Source organism: Saccoglossus kowalevskii, chromosome 18 (assembly GCF_978046115.1).
Source record: "Saccoglossus kowalevskii chromosome 18, keSacKowa6.1, whole genome shotgun sequence".
In the NCBI taxonomy this organism is placed as follows: Eukaryota; Metazoa; Hemichordata; class Enteropneusta; family Harrimaniidae; genus Saccoglossus; species Saccoglossus kowalevskii.
The window spans coordinates 23,044,428-23,063,822 of NC_140658.1; the positions used below are offsets into that span (position 1 = coordinate 23,044,428).

At 41.7% G+C, this 19,395-nt stretch overlaps 24 non-coding genes across 24 annotated transcripts; all 24 read right to left on the reverse strand.

Annotated features, from left to right (window-relative positions):
* Nucleotides 1-774: 774 nt before the first annotated feature.
* TRNAT-UGU (transfer RNA threonine (anticodon UGU)) lies at nt 775-847 on the reverse strand. Its single transcript has one exon. It is a non-coding gene; the product is annotated as a tRNA-Thr (tRNA).
* A 508-nt stretch (nt 848-1,355) lies between these two features.
* On the reverse strand, nt 1,356-1,428 carry TRNAT-UGU (transfer RNA threonine (anticodon UGU)). Its single transcript has one exon. It is a non-coding gene; the product is annotated as a tRNA-Thr (tRNA).
* Nucleotides 1,429-1,937: 509 nt separating this feature from the next.
* Nucleotides 1,938-2,010, reverse strand: TRNAT-UGU (transfer RNA threonine (anticodon UGU)). The gene has a single exon. It is a non-coding gene; the product is annotated as a tRNA-Thr (tRNA).
* Nucleotides 2,011-2,519: 509 nt separating this feature from the next.
* TRNAT-UGU (transfer RNA threonine (anticodon UGU)) lies at nt 2,520-2,592 on the reverse strand. The gene has a single exon. It is a non-coding gene; the product is annotated as a tRNA-Thr (tRNA).
* Nucleotides 2,593-3,683: 1,091 nt separating this feature from the next.
* On the reverse strand, nt 3,684-3,756 carry TRNAT-UGU (transfer RNA threonine (anticodon UGU)). Its single transcript has one exon. It is a non-coding gene; the product is annotated as a tRNA-Thr (tRNA).
* Nucleotides 3,757-4,265: 509 nt separating this feature from the next.
* Nucleotides 4,266-4,338, reverse strand: TRNAT-UGU (transfer RNA threonine (anticodon UGU)). The gene has a single exon. It is a non-coding gene; the product is annotated as a tRNA-Thr (tRNA).
* Nucleotides 4,339-5,428: 1,090 nt separating this feature from the next.
* On the reverse strand, nt 5,429-5,501 carry TRNAT-UGU (transfer RNA threonine (anticodon UGU)). The gene has a single exon. It is a non-coding gene; the product is annotated as a tRNA-Thr (tRNA).
* Nucleotides 5,502-6,009: 508 nt separating this feature from the next.
* On the reverse strand, nt 6,010-6,082 carry TRNAT-UGU (transfer RNA threonine (anticodon UGU)). Its single transcript has one exon. It is a non-coding gene; the product is annotated as a tRNA-Thr (tRNA).
* Nucleotides 6,083-6,572: 490 nt separating this feature from the next.
* TRNAT-UGU (transfer RNA threonine (anticodon UGU)) lies at nt 6,573-6,645 on the reverse strand. Its single transcript has one exon. It is a non-coding gene; the product is annotated as a tRNA-Thr (tRNA).
* A 420-nt stretch (nt 6,646-7,065) lies between these two features.
* Nucleotides 7,066-7,138, reverse strand: TRNAT-UGU (transfer RNA threonine (anticodon UGU)). Its single transcript has one exon. It is a non-coding gene; the product is annotated as a tRNA-Thr (tRNA).
* A 509-nt stretch (nt 7,139-7,647) lies between these two features.
* On the reverse strand, nt 7,648-7,720 carry TRNAT-UGU (transfer RNA threonine (anticodon UGU)). Its single transcript has one exon. It is a non-coding gene; the product is annotated as a tRNA-Thr (tRNA).
* Nucleotides 7,721-8,210: 490 nt separating this feature from the next.
* On the reverse strand, nt 8,211-8,283 carry TRNAT-UGU (transfer RNA threonine (anticodon UGU)). The gene has a single exon. It is a non-coding gene; the product is annotated as a tRNA-Thr (tRNA).
* Nucleotides 8,284-8,684: 401 nt separating this feature from the next.
* Nucleotides 8,685-8,757, reverse strand: TRNAT-UGU (transfer RNA threonine (anticodon UGU)). The gene has a single exon. It is a non-coding gene; the product is annotated as a tRNA-Thr (tRNA).
* A 1,072-nt stretch (nt 8,758-9,829) lies between these two features.
* Nucleotides 9,830-9,902, reverse strand: TRNAT-UGU (transfer RNA threonine (anticodon UGU)). Its single transcript has one exon. It is a non-coding gene; the product is annotated as a tRNA-Thr (tRNA).
* Nucleotides 9,903-10,391: 489 nt separating this feature from the next.
* TRNAT-UGU (transfer RNA threonine (anticodon UGU)) lies at nt 10,392-10,464 on the reverse strand. The gene has a single exon. It is a non-coding gene; the product is annotated as a tRNA-Thr (tRNA).
* A 508-nt stretch (nt 10,465-10,972) lies between these two features.
* TRNAT-UGU (transfer RNA threonine (anticodon UGU)) lies at nt 10,973-11,045 on the reverse strand. Its single transcript has one exon. It is a non-coding gene; the product is annotated as a tRNA-Thr (tRNA).
* A 1,073-nt stretch (nt 11,046-12,118) lies between these two features.
* On the reverse strand, nt 12,119-12,191 carry TRNAT-UGU (transfer RNA threonine (anticodon UGU)). The gene has a single exon. It is a non-coding gene; the product is annotated as a tRNA-Thr (tRNA).
* Nucleotides 12,192-13,264: 1,073 nt separating this feature from the next.
* TRNAT-UGU (transfer RNA threonine (anticodon UGU)) lies at nt 13,265-13,337 on the reverse strand. Its single transcript has one exon. It is a non-coding gene; the product is annotated as a tRNA-Thr (tRNA).
* Nucleotides 13,338-14,410: 1,073 nt separating this feature from the next.
* TRNAT-UGU (transfer RNA threonine (anticodon UGU)) lies at nt 14,411-14,483 on the reverse strand. The gene has a single exon. It is a non-coding gene; the product is annotated as a tRNA-Thr (tRNA).
* A 1,073-nt stretch (nt 14,484-15,556) lies between these two features.
* TRNAT-UGU (transfer RNA threonine (anticodon UGU)) lies at nt 15,557-15,629 on the reverse strand. The gene has a single exon. It is a non-coding gene; the product is annotated as a tRNA-Thr (tRNA).
* Nucleotides 15,630-16,119: 490 nt separating this feature from the next.
* On the reverse strand, nt 16,120-16,192 carry TRNAT-UGU (transfer RNA threonine (anticodon UGU)). The gene has a single exon. It is a non-coding gene; the product is annotated as a tRNA-Thr (tRNA).
* A 508-nt stretch (nt 16,193-16,700) lies between these two features.
* On the reverse strand, nt 16,701-16,773 carry TRNAT-UGU (transfer RNA threonine (anticodon UGU)). Its single transcript has one exon. It is a non-coding gene; the product is annotated as a tRNA-Thr (tRNA).
* Nucleotides 16,774-17,845: 1,072 nt separating this feature from the next.
* TRNAT-UGU (transfer RNA threonine (anticodon UGU)) lies at nt 17,846-17,918 on the reverse strand. Its single transcript has one exon. It is a non-coding gene; the product is annotated as a tRNA-Thr (tRNA).
* Nucleotides 17,919-18,426: 508 nt separating this feature from the next.
* Nucleotides 18,427-18,499, reverse strand: TRNAT-UGU (transfer RNA threonine (anticodon UGU)). The gene has a single exon. It is a non-coding gene; the product is annotated as a tRNA-Thr (tRNA).
* Nucleotides 18,500-19,395: the final 896 nt, after the last annotated feature.

The window sequence follows — 19,395 nt, forward strand, 5'->3', positions numbered from 1 at the left end:
CCGTGTAGGAGTTGCCCCTAAGAAATTCGAAGTAATGGCTTCTGTCTTAACCATAGAGCTAAGGAGGCGGCTTGCATTGCAAATTGAGTCATATCAATGCGCCTGTCTTGATAAGTTTGAGTTACACACTCATTACACATAAACATGCAACATTGACTGGTATGTCAAACATTACAAATTCTCTCTAGTGGAAGCCCCCTATGAGATTCGAACTCATGACCCGTGGTGTACAAGACCAGTGCTCCAACCACTGAGCAAAGGAGGCTAGTTGCACTCTTCAACATTCGTACGAAATTAAAATGAGTCACATTAATATGCTTGTATTGAGTGGTTTCAGTGGTTTTCAGACCGCAATTAACTGTAGGAGTTGCCTCAATGAAAGTGAGCAATTGAGTTGAGTCAAAAAATTCGTTTGTCTTGATTGGTTTCAGTAACTCACTCATCGCCCATAAACATACAACATTGACTGGTTTGTTCATCCAAGATGGGAAATAAGCTGTAGGAGTTGCCCTTATGAAATTCGAACTCATGGCCCCCGCTATAACCACAGAGCTACGGAGGCGGCTTGTAGCCTTGAAGATACCGTGTTGGAGTTGCCCCTAAGAAATTCGAAGTAATGGCTTCTGTCTGAACCACAGAGCTAAGGAGGCGGCTTGCTTTGCAAATTAAGTCATATCAATGCGCCTGTCTTGATAAGTTTGAGTTACACACTCATTACACATAAACATGCAACATTGACTGGTATGTCAAACATTAAAAATTCTGTCTAGTGGAAGCCCCCTATGAGATTCGAACTCATGACCCCTGGTTTACAAGACCAGTGCTCTAACCACTGAGCTAAGGAGGCTAGTTGGACTCTTTAACATTCGTACGAAATTAAAATGAGTCACATTAATATGCTTGTATTGAGTGGTTTCAGTGGTTTTCAGACCGCAATTAACTGTTGGAGTTGCCTCATTGAAAGTGAGAAATTGAGTTGAGTCAAAAAATTCGCTTGTCTTGATTGGTTTCAGTAACTCACTCATCGCCCATAAACATACAACATTGACTGGTTTGTTCATCCAAGATGGGAAATTAGCTGTAGGAGTTGCCCTTATGAAATTCGAACTCATGGCCCTGATATAACCACTGAGCTAAGGAGGCGGCTTGCAGCCTTGAAGATACCGTGTTGGAGTTGCCCCTAAGAAATTCGAAGTAATGGCTTCTGTCTGAACCACAGAGCTAAGGAGGCGGCTTGCATTGCAAATTAAGTCATATCAATGCGCCTGTCTTGATAAGTTTGAGTTACACACTCATTACACATAAACATGCAACATTGACTGGTATGTCAAACATTAAAAATTCTCTCTAGTGGAAGCCCCCTATGAGATTCGAACTCACGACCCCTGGTTTACAAGACCAGTGCTCTAACCACTGAGCTAAGGAGGCTAGTTGGACTCTTCAACATTCGTACGAAATTAAAATGAGTCACATTAATATGCTTGTATTGAGTGGTTTCAGTGGTTTTCAGACCGCAATTAACTGTTGGAGTTGCCTCAATGAAAGTGAGAAATTGAGTTGAGTCAAAAAATTCGTTTGTCTTGATTGATTTCAGTAACTCACTCATCGCCCATAAACATACAACATTGACTGGTTTGTTCATCCAAGATGGGAAATTAGCTGTAGGAGTTGCCCTTATGAAATTCGAACTCATGGCCCCCGCTATAACCACAGAGCTACGGAGGCGGCTTGTAGCCTTGAAGATACTGTGTTGGAGTTGCCCCTAAGAAATTCGAAGTAATGGCTTCTGTCTTAACCGCAGAGCTAAGGAGGCGGCTTGCATTGCAAATTGACTCATATCAATGCGCCTGTCTTGATAAGTTTGAGTTACACACTCATTACACATAAACATGCAACATTGACTGGTATGTCAAACATTAAAAATTCTCTCTAGTGGAAGCCCGCTATGAGATTCGAACTCATGACCCCTGGTTTACAAGACCAGTGCTCTAACCACTGAGCTAAGGAGGCTAGTTGAACTCTTCAACATTCGTACGAAATTAAAATGGGTCACATTAATATGCTTGTATTGAGTAGTTTCAGTGGTTTTCAGACCGCAATTAACTGTAGGAGTTGCCTCAATGAAAGTGCGAAATTGAGTTGAGTCAAAAAATTCGCTTGTCTTGATTGGTTTCAGTAACTCACTCATCGCCCATAAACATATAACATTGACTGGTTTGTTCATCCAAGATGGGAAATTAGCTGTAGGAGTTGCCCTTATGAAATTCGAACTCATGGCCCCAGCTATAACCACAGAGCTACGGAGGCGGCTTGTAGCCTTGAAGATACCGTGTTGGAGTTGCCCCTAAGAAATTCGAAGTAATGGCTTCTGTCTGAACCACAGAGCTAAGGAGGCGGCTTGCTTTGCAAATTAAGTCATATCAATGCGCCTGTCTTGATAAGTTTGAGTTACACACTCATTACACATAAACATGCAACATTGACTGGTATGTCAAACATTAAAAATTCTCTCTAGTGGAAGCCCCCTATGAGATTCGAACTCATGACCCCTGGTTTACAAGACCAGTGCTCTAACCACTGAGCTAAGGAGGCTAGTTGGACTCTTCAACATTCGTACGAAATTAAAATGAGTCACATTAATATGCTTGTATTCAGTGGTTTCAGTGGTTTTCAGGCCGCAATTAACTGTAGGAGTTGCCTCAATGAAAGTGAGAAATTGAGTTGAGTCAAAAAATTCGCTTGTCTTGATTGGTTTCAGTAACTCACTCATCGCCCATAAACATACAACATTGACTGGTTTGTTCATCCAAGATGGGAAATTAGCTGTAGGAGTTGCCCTTATGAAATTCGAACTCATGGCCCCCGCTACAACCACAGAGCTACGGAGGCGGCTTGTAGCCTTGAAGATACCGTGTAGGAGTTGCCCCTAAGAAATTCGAAGTAATGGCTTCTGTCTTAACCACAGAGCTAAGGAGGCGGCTTGCATTGCAAATTGAGTCATATCAATGCGCCTGTCTTGATAAGTTTGAGTTACACACTCATTACACATAAACATGCAACATTGACTGGTATGTCAAACATTAAAAATTCTCTCTAGTGGAAGCCCAATATGAGATTCGAACTCATGACCCCTGGTGTACAAGACCAGTGCTCCAACCACTGAGCAAAGGAGGCTAGTTGCACTCTTCAACATTCGTACGAAATTAAAATGAGTCACATTAATATGCTTGTATTGAGTGGTTTCAGTGGTTTTCAGACCGCAATTAACTGTAGGAGTTGCCTCAATGAAAGTGAGCAATTGAGTTGAGTCAAAAAATTCGTTTGTCTTGATTGATTTCAGTAACTCACTCATCGCCCATGAACATACAACATTGACTGGTTTGTTCATCCAAGATGGGAAATTAGCTGTAGGAGTTGCCCTTATGAAATTCGAACTCATGGCCCCCGCTATAACCACAGAGCTACGGAGGCGGCTTGTAGCCTTGAAGATACCGTGTTGGAGTTGCCCCTAAGAAATTCGAAGTAATGGCTTCTGTCTTAACCACAGAGCTAAGGAGGCGGATTGCATTGCAAATTGACTCATATCAATGCGCCTGTCTTGATAAGTTTGAGTTACACACTCATTACACATAAACATGCAACATTAACTGGTATGTCAAACATTAAAAATTCTCTCTAGTGGAAGCCCGCTATGAGATTCGAACTCATGACCCCTGGTTTACAAGACCAGTGCTCTAAACACTGAGCTAAGGAGGCTAGTTGAACTCTTCAACATTCGTACGAAATTAAAATGGGTCACATTAATATGCTTGTATTGAGTAGTTTCAGTGGTTTTCAGACCGCAATTAACTGCAGGAGTTGCCTCAATGAAAGTGCGAAATTGAGTTGAGTCAAAAAATTCGCTTGTCTTGATTGGTTTCAGTAACTCACTCATCGCCCATAAACATATAACATTGACTGGTTTGTTCATCCAAGATGGGAAATTAGCTGTAGGAGTTGCCCTTATGAAATTCGAACTCATGGCCCCAGCTATAACCACAGAGCTACGGAGGCGGCTTGTAGCCTTGAAGATACCGTGTTGGAGTTGCCCCTAAGAAATTCGAAGTAATGGCTTCTATCTGAACCACAGAGCTAAGGAGGCGGCTTGCTTTGCAAATTAAGTCATATCAATGCGCCTGTCTTGATAAGTTTGAGTTACACACTCATTACACATAAACATGCAACATTGACTGGTATGTCAAACATTAAAAATTCTCTCTAGTGGAAGCCCCCTATGAGATTCGAACTCATGGCCGCTGGTTTACAAGACCAGTGCTCTAACCACTGAGCTAAGGAGGCTAGTTGGACTCTTCAACATTCGTACGAAATTAAAATGAGTCACATTAATATGCTTGTATTGAGTGGTTTCAGTGGTTTTCAGACCGCAATTAACTGTTGGAGTTGCCTCAATGAAAGTGAGAAATTGAGTTGAGTCAAAAAATTCGCTTGTCTTGATTGGTTTCAGTAACTCACTCATCGCCCATAAACATACAACATTGACTGGTTTGTTCATCCAAGATGGAAAATTAGCTGTAGGAGTTGCCCTTATGAAATTCGAACTTATGGCCCCACTATAACCACGGAGCTAAGGATGCAGCTTGTAGCCTTGAAGATACCGTGTAGGAGTTGCCCCTAAGAAATTCGAAGTAATGGCTTCTGTCTTAACCATAGAGCTAAGGAGGCGGCTTGCATTGCAAATTGAGTCATATCAATGCGCCTGTCTTGATAAGTTTGAGTTACACACTCATTACACATAAACATGCAACATTGACTGGTATGTCAAACATTACAAATTCTCTCTAGTGGAAGCCCCCTATGAGATTCGAACTCATGACCCGTGGTGTACAAGACCAGTGCTCCAACCACTGAGCAAAGGAGGCTAGTTGCACTCTTCAACATTCGTACGAAATTAAAATGAGTCACATTAATATGCTTGTATTGAGTGGTTTCAGTGGTTTTCAGACCGCAATTAACTGTAGGAGTTGCCTCAATGAAAGTGAGCAATTGAGTTGAGTCAAAAAATTCGTTTGTCTTGATTGGTTTCAGTAACTCACTCATCGCCCATAAACATACAACATTGACTGGTTTGTTCATCCAAGATGGGAAATAAGCTGTAGGAGTTGCCCTTATGAAATTCGAACTCATGGCCCCCGCTATAACCACAGAGCTACGGAGGCGGCTTGTAGCCTTGAAGATACCGTGTTGGAGTTGCCCCTAAGAAATTCGAAGTAATGGCTTCTGTCTGAACCACAGAGCTAAGGAGGCGGCTTGCTTTGCAAATTAAGTCATATCAATGCGCCTGTCTTGATAAGTTTGAGTTACACACTCATTACACATAAACATGCAACATTGACTGGTATGTCAAACATTAAAAATTCTGTCTAGTGGAAGCCCCCTATGAGATTCGAACTCATGACCCCTGGTTTACAAGACCAGTGCTCTAACCACTGAGCTAAGGAGGCTAGTTGGACTCTTTAACATTCGTACGAAATTAAAATGAGTCACATTAATATGCTTGTATTGAGTGGTTTCAGTGGTTTTCAGACCGCAATTAACTGTTGGAGTTGCCTCATTGAAAGTGAGAAATTGAGTTGAGTCAAAAAATTCGCTTGTCTTGATTGGTTTCAGTAACTCACTCATCGCCCATAAACATACAACATTGACTGGTTTGTTCATCCAAGATGGGAAATTAGCTGTAGGAGTTGCCCTTATGAAATTCGAACTCATGGCCCTGATATAACCACTGAGCTAAGGAGGCGGCTTGCAGCCTTGAAGATACCGTGTTGGAGTTGCCCCTAAGAAATTCGAAGTAATGGCTTCTGTCTGAACCACAGAGCTAAGGAGGCGGCTTGCATTGCAAATTAAGTCATATCAATGCGCCTGTCTTGATAAGTTTGAGTTACACACTCATTACACATAAACATGCAACATTGACTGGTATGTCAAACATTAAAAATTCTCTCTAGTGGAAGCCCCCTATGAGATTCGAACTCACGACCCCTGGTTTACAAGACCAGTGCTCTAACCACTGAGCTAAGGAGGCTAGTTGGACTCTTCAACATTCGTACGAAATTAAAATGAGTCACATTAATATGCTTGTATTGAGTGGTTTCAGTGGTTTTCAGACCGCAATTAACTGTTGGAGTTGCCTCAATGAAAGTGAGAAATTGAGTTGAGTCAAAAAATTCGCTTGTCTTGATTGGATTCAGTAACTCACTCATCGCCCATAAACATACAACATTGACTGGTTTGTTCATCCAAGATGGAAAATTAGCTGTAGGAGTTGCCCTTATGAAATTCGAACTCATGGCCCCGCTATAACCACGGAGCTAAGGAGGCGGCTTGCAGCCTTGAAGATACCGTGCAGGAGTTGCCCATAAGAATTTCGAAGTAATGGCTTCTGTTTTAACCACAGAGCTAAGAGGCGGCTTGCATTGCAAATTGACTCATATTAATGCGCCTGTCTTGATAAGTTTGAGTTACACACTCATTAAACATAAACATGTCAAACATTTAAAATTCTCTCTAGTGGAAGCCCCCTATGAGATTCGAACTCATGACCCCTGGTTTACAAGACCAGTGCTCTAACCACTGAGCTAAGGAGGCTAGTTGAACTCTTCAACATTCGTACGAAATTAAAATGAGTCACATTAATATGCTTGTATTGAGTGGTTTCAGTGGTTTTCAGACCGCAATTAACTGTAGGAGTTGCCTCAATGAAAGTGCGAAATTGAGTTGAGTCAAAAATTCGCTTGTCTTGATTGGTTTCAGTAACTCACTCATCGCCCATAAACATATAACATTGACTGGTTTGTTCATCCAAGATGGGAAATTAGCTGTAGGAGTTGCCCCTAAGAAATTCGAAGTAATGGCTTCTGTCTTAACCACAGAGCTAAGGAGGCGGCTTGCATTGCAAATTAAGTCATATCAATGCGCCTGTCTTGATAAGTTTGAGTTACACACTCATTACACATAAACATGCAACATTGACTGGTATGTCAAACATTAAAAATTCTCTCTAGTGGAAGCCCCCTATGAGATTCGAACTCATGACCCCTGGTTTACAAGACCAGTGCTCTAACCACTGAGCTAAGGAGGCTAGTTGGACTCTTCGACATTCATACGAAATTAAAATGTGTCACATTAATATGCTTGTATTGAGTGGTTTCAGTGGTTTTCAGACCGCAGTTAACTGTAGGAGTTGCCTCAATGAAATTGAGAAATTGAGTTGAGTTAAAAAAAACGCTTGTCTTGATTGGTTTCAGTAACTCACTCATCGCCCATAAACATACAACATTGACTGGTTTGTTCATCGAAGATGGGAAATTAGCTGTAGGAGTTGCCCAAATGAAATTCGAACTCATGGCCCCCGCTATAACCACAGATCTACGGAGGCGGCTTGTAGCCTTGAAGATACCGTGTAGGAGTTGCCCCTAAGAAATTCGAAGTAATGGCTTCTGTCTTAACCACAGAGCTAAGGAGGCAGCTTGCATTGCAAATTGAGTCATATCAATGCGCCTGTCTTGATAAGTTTGAGTTACACACTCATTACACATAAACATGCAACATTGACTGGTATGTCAAACATTAAAAATTCTCTCTAGTGGAAGCCCCCTATGAGATTCGAACTCACGACCCCTGGTTTACAAGACCAGTGCTCTAACCACTGAGCTAAGGAGGCTAGTTGGACTCTTCAACATTCGTACGAAATTAAAATGAGTCACATTAATATGCTTGTATTGAGTGGTTTCAGTGGTTTTCAGACCGCAATTAACTGTTGGAGTTGCCTCAATGAAAGTGAGAAATTGAGTTGAGTCAAAAAATTCGCTTGTCTTGATTGGATTCAGTAACTCACTCATCGCCCATAAACATACAACATTGACTGGTTTGTTCATCCAAGATGGAAAATTAGCTGTAGGAGTTGCCCTTATGAAATTCGAACTCATGGCCCCGCTATAACCACGGAGCTAAGGAGGCGGCTTGCAGCCTTGAAGATACCGTGCAGGAGTTGCCCATAAGAATTTCGAAGTAATGGCTTCTGTTTTAACCACAGAGCTAAGAGGCGGCTTGCATTGCAAATTGACTCATATCAATGCGCCTGTCTTGATAAGTTTGAGTTACACACTCATTAAACATAAACATGTCAAACATTTAAAATTCTCTCTAGTGGAAGCCCCCTATGAGATTCGAACTCATGACCCCTGGTTTACAAGACCAGTGCTCTAACCACTGAGCTAAGGAGGCTAGTTGAACTCTTCAACATTCGTACGAAATTAAAATGAGTCACATTAATATGCTTGTATTGATTGGTTTCAGTGGTTTTCAGACCGCAATTAACTGTAGGAGTTGCCTCAATGAAAGTGCGAAATTGAGTTGAGTCAAAAATTCGCTTGTCTTGATTGGTTTCAGTAACTCACTCATCGCCCATAAACATATAACATTGACTGGTTTGTTCATCCAAGATGGGAAATTAGCTGTAGGAGTTGCCCCTAAGAAATTCGAAGTAATGGCTTCTGTCTTAACCACAGAGCTAAGGAGGCGGCTTGCATTGCAAATTAAGTCATATCAATGCGCCTGTCTTGATAAGTTTGAGTTACACACTCATTACACATAAACATGCAACATTGACTGATATGTCAACATTAAGCCCCCTATGAGATTCGAACTCATGACCCCTGGTTTACAAGACCAGTGCTCTAACCACTGAGCTAAGGAGGCTAGTTGGACTCTTCGACATTCATACGAAATTAAAATGTGTCACATTAATATGCTTGTATTGAGTGGTTTCAGTGGTTTTCAGACCGCAGTTAACTGTAGGAGTTGCCTCAATGAAATTGAGAAATTGAGTTGAGTTAAAAAAAACGCTTGTCTTGATTGGTTTCAGTAACTCACTCATCGCCCATAAACATACAACATTGACTGGTTTGTTCATCGAAGATGGGAAATTAGCTGTAGGAGTTGCCCAAATGAAATTCGAACTCATGGCCCCCGCTATAACCACAGAGCTACGGAGGCGGCTTGTAGCCTTGAAGATACCGTGTAGGAGTTGCCCCTAAGAAATTCGAAGTAATGGCTTCTGTCTTAACCACAGAGCTAAGGAGGCGGCTTGCATTGCAAATTGAGTCATATCAATGCGCCTGTCTTGATAAGTTTGAGTTACACACTCATTACACATAAACATGCAACATTGACTGGTATGTCACACATTAAAAATTCTCTCTAGTGAAAGCCCCCTATGAGATTCGAACCAGACCAGTGCTCTAACCACTGAGCTAAGGAGGCTAGTTGGACTCTTCAACATTCGTACGAAATTAAAATGAGTCACATTAATATGCTTGTATTGAGTGGTTTCAGTGGTTTTCAGACCGCAATTAACTGTAGGAGTTGCCTCAATGAAAGTGAGAAATTGAGTTGAGTCAAAAAATTCGCTTGTCTTGATTGGTTTCAGTAACTCACTCATCGCCCATAAACATACAACATTGACTGGTTTGTTCATCCAAGATGGAAAATTAGCTGCAGGAGTTGCCCTTATGAAATCCGAACTCATGGCACCACTATAACCACTGAGCTAAGGAGGCAGCTTGTAGCCTTGAAGATACCGTGTAGGAGTTGCCCCTAAGAATTTCGAAGTAATGGCTTCTGTTTTAACCACAGAGCTAAGGAGGCGGCTTGCATTGCAAATTGACTCATATCAATGCGCCTGTCTTGATAAGTTTGAGTTACACACTCATTACACATAAACATGCAACATTGACTGGTATGTCAAACATTAAAAATTCTCTCTAGTGGAAGCCCCCTATGAGATTCGAACTCATGACCCCTGGTTTACAAGACCAGTGCTCTAACCACTGAGCTAAGGAGGCTAGTTGGACTCTTCAACATTCGTACAAAATTAAAATGAGTCACATTAATATGCTTCTATTGAGTGGTTTCAGTGGTTTTCAGACCGCAATTAACTGTAGGAGTTGCCTCAATGAAAGTGCGAAATTGAGTTGAGTCAAAAATTCGCTTGTCTTGATTGGTTTCAGTAACTCACTCATCGCCCATAAACATATAACATTGACTGGTTTGTTCATCCAAGATGGGAAATTAGCTGTAGGAGTTGCCCTTATGAAATTCGAACTCATGGCCCCGCTATAACCACGGAGCTAAGGAGGCGGCTTGCAGCCTTGAAGATACCGTGCAGGAGTTGCCCATAAGAATTTCGAAGTAATGGCTTCTGTTTTAACCACAGAGCTATGAGGCGGCTTGCATTGCAAATTGACTCATATCAATGCGCCTGTCTTGATAAGTTTGAGTTACACACTCATTAAACATAAACATGTCAAATATTTAAAATTCTCTCTAGTGGAAGCCCCCTATGAGATTCGAACTCATGACCACTGGTTTACAAGACCAGTGCTCTAACCACTGAGCTAAGGAGGCTAGTTGAACTCTTCAACATTCGTACGAAATTAAAATGAGTCACATTAATATGCTTGTATTGAGTGGTTTCAGTGGTTTTCAGACCGCAATTAACTGTAGGAGTTGCCTCAATGAAAGTGCGAAATTGAGTTGAGTCAAAAATTCGCTTGTCTTGATTGGTTTCAGTAACTCACTCATCGCCCATAAACATATAACATTGACTGGTTTGTTCATCCAAGATGGGAAATTAGCTGTAGGAGTTGCCCTTATGAAATTCGAACTCATGGCCCCCGCTATAACCACAGAGCTACGGAGGCGGCTTGTAGCCTTGAAGATACCGTGTAGGAGTTGCCCCTAAGAAATTCGAAGTAATGGCTTCTGTCTTAACCACAGAGCTAAGGAGGCGGCTTGCATTGCAAATTAAGTCATATCAATGCGCCTGTCTTGATAAGTTTGAGTTACACACTCATTACACATAAACATGCAACATTGACTGGTATGTCAAACATTAAAAATTCTCTCTAGTGGAAGCCCCCTATGAGATTCGAACTCATGACCCCTGGTTTACAAGACCAGTGCTCTAACCACTGAGCTAAGGAGGCTAGTTGGACTCTTCGACATTCATACGAAATTAAAATGTGTCACATTAATATGCTTGTATTGAGTGGTTTCAGTGGTTTTCAGACCGCAGTTAACTGTAGGAGTTGCCTCAATGAAATTGAGAAATTGAGTTGAGTTAAAAAAAACGCTTGTCTTGATTGGTTTCAGTAACTCACTCATCGCCCATAAACATACAACATTGACTGGTTTGTTCATCGAAGATGGGAAATTAGCTGTAGGAGTTGCCCAAATGAAATTCGAACTCATGGCCCCCGCTATAACCACAGAGCTACGGAGGCGGCTTGTAGCCTTGAAGATACCGTGTAGGAGTTGCCCCTAAGAAATTCGAAGTAATGGCTTCTGTCTTAACCACAGAGCTAAGGAGGCGGCTTGCATTGCAAATTGAGTCATATCAATGCGCCTGTCTTGATAAGTTTGAGTTACACACTCATTACACATAAACATGCAATATTGACTGGTATGTCACACATTAAAAATTCTCTCTAGTGAAAGCCCCCTATGAGATTCGAACCAGACCAGTGCTCTAACCACTGAGCTAAGGAGGCTAGTTGGACTCTTCAACATTCGTACGAAATTAAAATGAGTCACATTAATATGCTTGTATTGAGTGGTTTCAGTGGTTTTCAGACCGCAATTAACTGTAGGAGTTGCCTCAATGAAAGTGAGAAATTGAGTTGAGTCAAAAAATTCGCTTGTCTTGATTGGTTTCAGTAACTCACTCATCGCCCATAAACATATAACATTGACTGGTTTGTTCATCCAAGATGGGAAATTAGCTGTAGGAGTTGCCCTTATGAAATTCGAACTCATGGCCCCCGCTATAACCACAGAGCTACGGAGGCGGCTTGTAGCCTTGAAGATACCGTGTAGGAGTTGCCCCTAAGAAATTCGAAGTAATGGCTTCTGTCTTAACCACAGAGCTAAGGAGGCGGCTTGCATTGCAAATTAAGTCATATCAATGCGCCTGTCTTGATAAGTTTGAGTTACACACTCATTACACATAAACATGCAACATTGACTGGTATGTCAAACATTAAAAATTCTCTCTAGTGGAAGCCCCCTATGAGATTCGAACTCATGACCCCTGGTTTACAAGACCAGTGCTCTAACCACTGAGCTAAGGAGGCTAGTTGGACTCTTCGACATTCATACGAAATTAAAATGTGTCACATTAATATGCTTGTATTGAGTGGTTTCAGTGGTTTTCAGACCGCAGTTAACTGTAGGAGTTGCCTCAATGAAATTGAGAAATTGAGTTGAGTTAAAAAAAACGCTTGTCTTGATTGGTTTCAGTAACTCACTCATCGCCCATAAACATACAACATTGACTGGTTTGTTCATCGAAGATGGGAAATTAGCTGTAGGAGTTGCCCAAATGAAATTCGAACTCATGGCCCCCGCTATAACCACAGAGCTACGGAGGCGGCTTGTAGCCTTGAAGATACCGTGTAGGAGTTGCCCCTAAGAAATTCGAAGTAATGGCTTCTGTCTTAACCACAGAGCTAAGGAGGCGGCTTGCATTGCAAATTGAGTCATATCAATGCGCCTGTCTTGATAAGTTTGAGTTACACACTCATTACACATAAACATGCAATATTGACTGGTATGTCACACATTAAAAATTCTCTCTAGTGAAAGCCCCCTATGAGATTCGAACCAGACCAGTGCTCTAACCACTGAGCTAAGGAGGCTAGTTGGACTCTTCAACATTCGTACGAAATTAAAATGAGTCACATTAATATGCTTGTATTGAGTGGTTTCAGTGGTTTTCAGACCGCAATTAACTGTAGGAGTTGCCTCAATGAAAGTGAGAAATTGAGTTGAGTCAAAAAATTCGCTTGTCTTGATTGGTTTCAGTAACTCACTCATCGCCCATAAACATATAACATTGACTGGTTTGTTCATCCAAGATGGGAAATTAGCTGTAGGAGTTGCCCTTATGAAATTCGAACTCATGGCCCCCGCTATAACCACAGAGCTACGGAGGCGGCTTGTAGCCTTGAAGATACCGTGTTGGAGTTGCCCCTAAGAAATTCGAAGTAATGGCTTCTGTCTGAACCACAGAGCTAAGGAGGCGGCTTGCATTGCAAATTAAGTCATATCAATGCGCCTGTCTTGATAAGTTTGAGTTACACACTCATTACACATAAACATGCAACATTGACTGGTATGTCAAACATTAAAAATTCTCTCTAGTGGAAGCCCCCTATGAGATTCGAACTCATGACCCCTGGTTTACAAGACCAGTGCTCTAACCACTGAGCTAAGGAGGCTAGTTGGACTCTTCGACATTCATACGAAATTAAAATGTGTCACATTAATATGCTTGTATTGAGTGGTTTCAGTGGTTTTCAGACCGCAGTTAACTGTAGGAGTTGCCTCAATGAAATTGAGAAATTGAGTTGAGTTAAAAAAAACGCTTGTCTTGATTGGTTTCAGTAACTCACTCATCGCCCATAAACATACAACATTGACTGGTTTGTTCATCGAAGATGGGAAATTAGCTGTAGGAGTTGCCCAAATGAAATTCGAACTCATGGCCCCCGCTATAACCACAGAGCTACGGAGGCGGCTTGTAGCCTTGAAGATACCGTGTAGGAGTTGCCCCTAAGAAATTCGAAGTAATGGCTTCTGTCTTAACCACAGAGCTAAGGAGGCGGCTTGCATTGCAAATTGAGTCATATCAATGCGCCTGTCTTGATAAGTTTGAGTTACACACTCATTACACATAAACATGCAATATTGACTGGTATGTCACACATTAAAAATTCTCTCTAGTGAAAGCCCCCTATGAGATTCGAACCAGACCAGTGCTCTAACCACTGAGCTAAGGAGGCTAGTTGGACTCTTCAACATTCGTACGAAATTAAAATGAGTCACATTAATATGCTTGTATTGAGTGGTTTCAGTGGTTTTCAGACCGCAATTAACTGTAGGAGTTGCCTCAATGAAAGTGAGAAATTGAGTTGAGTCAAAAAATTCGCTTGTCTTGATTGGTTTCAGTAACTCACTCATCGCCCATAAACATATAACATTGACTGGTTTGTTCATCCAAGATGGGAAATTAGCTGTAGGAGTTGCCCTTATGAAATTCGAACTCATGGCCCCCGCTATAACCACAGAGCTACGGAGGCGGCTTGTAGCCTTGAAGATACCGTGTAGGAGTTGCCCCTAAGAAATTCGAAGTAATGGCTTCTGTCTTAACCACAGAGCTAAGGAGGCGGCTTGCATTGCAAATTAAGTCATATCAATGCGCCTGTCTTGATAAGTTTGAGTTACACACTCATTACACATAAACATGCAACATTGACTGGTATGTCAAACATTAAAAATTCTCTCTAGTGGAAGCCCCCTATGAGATTCGAACTCATGACCCCTGGTTTACAAGACCAGTGCTCTAACCACTGAGCTAAGGAGGCTAGTTGGACTCTTCGACATTCATACGAAATTAAAATGTGTCACATTAATATGCTTGTATTGAGTGGTTTCAGTGGTTTTCAGACCGCAGTTAACTGTAGGAGTTGCCTCAATGAAATTGAGAAATTGAGTTGAGTTAAAAAAAACGCTTGTCTTGATTGGTTTCAGTAACTCACTCATCGCCCATAAACATACAACATTGACTGGTTTGTTCATCGAAGATGGGAAATTAGCTGTAGGAGTTGCCCAAATGAAATTCGAACTCATGGCCCCCGCTATAACCACAGAGCTACGGAGGCGGCTTGTAGCCTTGAAGATACCGTGTAGGAGTTGCCCCTAAGAAATTCGAAGTAATGGCTTCTGTCTTAACCACAGAGCTAAGGAGGCGGCTTGCATTGCAAATTGAGTCATATCAATGCGCCTGTCTTGATAAGTTTGAGTTACACACTCATTACACATAAACATGCAATATTGACTGGTATGTCACACATTAAAAATTCTCTCTAGTGAAAGCCCCCTATGAGATTCGAACCAGACCAGTGCTCTAACCACTGAGCTAAGGAGGCTAGTTGGACTCTTCAACATTCGTACGAAATTAAAATGAGTCACATTAATATGCTTGTATTGAGTGGTTTCAGTGGTTTTCAGACCGCAATTAACTGTAGGAGTTGCCTCAATGAAAGTGAGAAATTGAGTTGAGTCAAAAAATTCGCTTGTCTTGATTGGTTTCAGTAACTCACTCATCGCCCATAAACATATAACATTGACTGGTTTGTTCATCCAAGATGGGAAATTAGCTGTAGGAGTTGCCCTTATGAAATTCGAACTCATGGCCCCCGCTATAACCACAGAGCTACGGAGGCGGCTTGTAGCCTTGAAGATACCGTGTTGGAGTTGCCCCTAAGAAATTCGAAGTAATGGCTTCTGTCTGAACCACAGAGCTAAGGAGGCGGCTTGCATTGCAAATTAAGTCATATCAATGCGCCTGTCTTGATAAGTTTGAGTTACACACTCATTACACATAAACATGCAACATTGACTGGTATGTCAAACATTAAAAATTCTCTCTAGTGGAAGCCCCCTATGAGATTCGAACTCACGACCCCTGGTTTACAAGACCAGTGCTCTAACCACTGAGCTAAGGAGGCTAGTTGGACTCTTCAACATTCGTACGAAATTAAAATGAGTCACATTAATATGCTTGTATTGAGTGGTTTCAGTGGTTTTCAGACCGCAATTAACTGTTGGAGTTGCCTCAATGAAAGTGAGAAATTGAGTTGAGTCAAAAAATTCGCTTGTCTTGATTGGTTTCAGTAACTCACTCATCGCCCATAAACATACAACATTGACTGGTTTGTTCATCCAAGATGGAAAATTAGCTGTAGGAGTTGCCCTTATGAAATTCGAACTCATGGCCCCGCTATAACCACGGAGCTAAGGAGGCGGCTTGCAGCCTTGAAGATACCGTGCAGGAGTTGCCCATAAGAATTTCGAAGTAATGGCTTCTGTTTTAACCACAGAGCTAAGAGGCGGCTTGCATTGCAAATTGACTCATATCAATGCGCCTGTCTTGATAAGTTTGAGTTACACACTCATTAAACATAAACATGTCAAACATTTAAAATTCTCTCTAGTGGAAGCCCCCTATGAGATTCGAACTCATGACCCCTGGTTTACAAGACCAGTGCTCTAACCACTGAGCTAAGGAGGCTAGTTGAACTCTTCAACATTCGTACGAAATTAAAATGAGTCACATTAATATGCTTGTATTGAGTGGTTTCAGTGGTTTTCAGACCGCAATTAACTGTAGGAGTTGCCTCAATGAAAGTGCGAAATTGAGTTGAGTCAAAAATTCGCTTGTCTTGATTGGTTTCAGTAACTCACTCATCGCCCATAAACATATAACATTGACTGGTTTGTTCATCCAAGATGGGAAATTAGCTGTAGGAGTTGCCCTTATGAAATTCGAACTCATGGCCCCCGCTATAACCACAGAGCTACGGAGGCGGCTTGTAGCCTTGAAGATACCGTGTAGGAGTTGCCCCTAAGAAATTCGAAGTAATGGCTTCTGTCTTAACCACAGAGCTAAGGAGGCGGCTTGCATTGCAAATTAAGTCATATCAATGCGCCTGTCTTGATAAGTTTGAGTTACACACTCATTACACATAAACATGCAACATTGACTGGTATGTCAAACATTAAAAATTCTCTCTAGTGGAAGCCCCCTATGAGATTCGAACTCATGACCCCTGGTTTACAAGACCAGTGCTCTAACCACTGAGCTAAGGAGGCTAGTTGGACTCTTCGACATTCATACGAAATTAAAATGAGTCACATTAATATGCTTGTATTGAGTGGTTTCAGTGGTTTTCAGACCGCAGTTAACTGTAGGAGTTGCCTCAATGAAATTGAGAAATTGAGTTGAGTTAAAAAAAACGCTTGTCTTGATTGGTTTCAGTAACTCACTCATCGCCCATAAACATACAACATTGACTGGTTTGTTCATCGAAGATGGGAAATTAGCTGTAGGAGTTGCCCAAATGAAATTCGAACTCATGGCCCCCGCTATAACCACAGAGCTACGGAGGCGGCTTGTAGCCTTGAAGATACCGTGTAGGAGTTGCCCCTAAGAAATTCGAAGTAATGGCTTCTGTCTTAACCACAGAGCTAAGGAGGCGGCTTGCATTGCAAATTGAGTCATATCAATGCGCCTGTCTTGATAAGTTTGAGTTACACACTCATTACACATAAACATGCAACATTGACTGGTATGTCACACATTAAAAATTCTCTCTAGTGAAAGCCCCCTATGAGATTCGAACCAGACCAGTGCTCTAACCACTGAGCTAAGGAGGCTAGTTGGACTCTTCAACATTCGTACGAAATTAAAATGAGTCACATTAATATGCTTGTATTGAGTGGTTTCAGTGGTTTTCAGACCGCAATTAACTGTTGGAGTTGCCTCAATGAAAGTGAGAAATTGAGTTGAGTCAAAAAATTTGCTTGTCTTGATTGGTTTCAGTAACTCACTCATCGCCCATAAACATACAGCATTGACTGGTTTGTTCATCCAAGATGGAAAATTAGCTGCAGGAGTTGCCCTTATGAAATCCGAACTCATGGCCCCGCTATAACCACTGAGCTAAGGAGGTAGCTTGTAGCCTTGAAGATACCGTGTAGGAGTTGCCCCTAAGAATTTCGAAGTAATGGCTTCTGTTTTAACCACAGAGCTAAGGAGGCGGCTTGCATTGCAAATTGACTCATATCAATGCGCCTGTCTTGATAAGTTTGAGTTACACACTCATTACACATAAACATGCAACATTGACTGGTATGTCAAACATTAAAAATTCTCTCTAGTGGAAGCCCCCTATGAGATTCGAACTCATGACCCCTGGTTTACAAGACCAGTGCTCTAACCACTGAGCTAAGGAGGCTAGTTGGACTCTTCAACATTCGTACGAAATTAATATGAGTCACATTAATATGCTTGTATTGAGTGGTTTCAGTGGTTTTCAGACCGCAATTAACTGTAGGAGTTGCCTCAATGAAAGTGCGAAATTGAGTTGAGTGAAAAATTCGCTTGTCTTGATTGGTTTCAGTAACTCACTCATCGCCCATAAACATATAACATTGACTGGTTTGTTCATCCAAGATGGGAAATTAACTGTAGGAGTTGCCCTTATGAAATTCGAACTCATGGCCCCCGCTATAACCACAGAGCTACGGAGGCGGCTTGTAGCCTTGAAGATACCGTGTAGGAGTTGCCCCTAAGAAATTCGAAGTAATGGCTTCTGTCTTAACCACAGAGCTAAGGAGGCGGCTTGCATTGCAAAATAAGTCATATCAATGCGCCTGTCTTGATAAGTTTGAGTTACACACTCATTACACATAAACATGCATCATTGACTGGTATGTCAAACATTAAAAATTCTCTCTAGTGGAAGCCCCCTATGAGATTCGAACTCATGACCCCTGGTTTACAAGACCAGTGCTCTAACCACTGAGCTAAGGAGGCTAGCTGGACTCTTCGACATTCATACGAAATTAAAATGAGTCACATTAATATGCTTGTATTGAGGGGTTTCAGTGGTTTTCAGACCGCAGTTAACTGTAGGAGTTGCCTCAATGAAATTGAGAAATTGAGTTGAGTTAAAAAAAACGCTTGTCTTGATTGGTTTCAGTAACTCACTCATCGCCCATAAACATACAACATTGACTGGTTTGTTCATCGAAGATGGGAAATTAGCTGTAGGAGTTGCCCAAATGAAATTCGAACTCATGGCCCCCGCTATAACCACAGAGCTACGGAGGCGGCTTGTAGCCTTGAAGATACCGTGTAGGAGTTGCCCCTAAGAAATTCGAAGTAATGGCTTCTGTCTTAACCACAGAGCTAAGGAGGCGGCTTGCATTGCAAATTGAGTCATATCAATGCGCCTGTCTTGATAAGTTTGAGTTACACACTCATTACACATAAACATGCAACATTGACTGGTATGTCACACATTAAAAATTCTCTCTAGTGAAAGCCCCTATGAGATTCGAACCAGACCAGTGCTCTAACCACTGAGCTAAGGAGGCTAGTTGGACTCTTCAACATTCGTACGAAATTAAAATGAGTCACATTAATATGCTTGTATTGAGTGGTTTCAGTGGTTTTCAGACCGCAATTAACTGTTGGAGTTGCCTCAATGAAAGTGAGAAATTGAGTTGAGTCAAAAAATTCGCTTGTCTTGATTGGTTTCAGTAACTCACTCATCGCCCATAAACATACAACATTGACTGGTTTGTTCATCCAAGATGGAAAATTAGCTGCAGGAGTTGCCCTTATGAAATCCGAACTCATGGCCCCGCTATAACCACTGAGCTAAGGAGGCAGCTTGTAGCCTTGAAGATACCGTGTAGGAGTTGCCC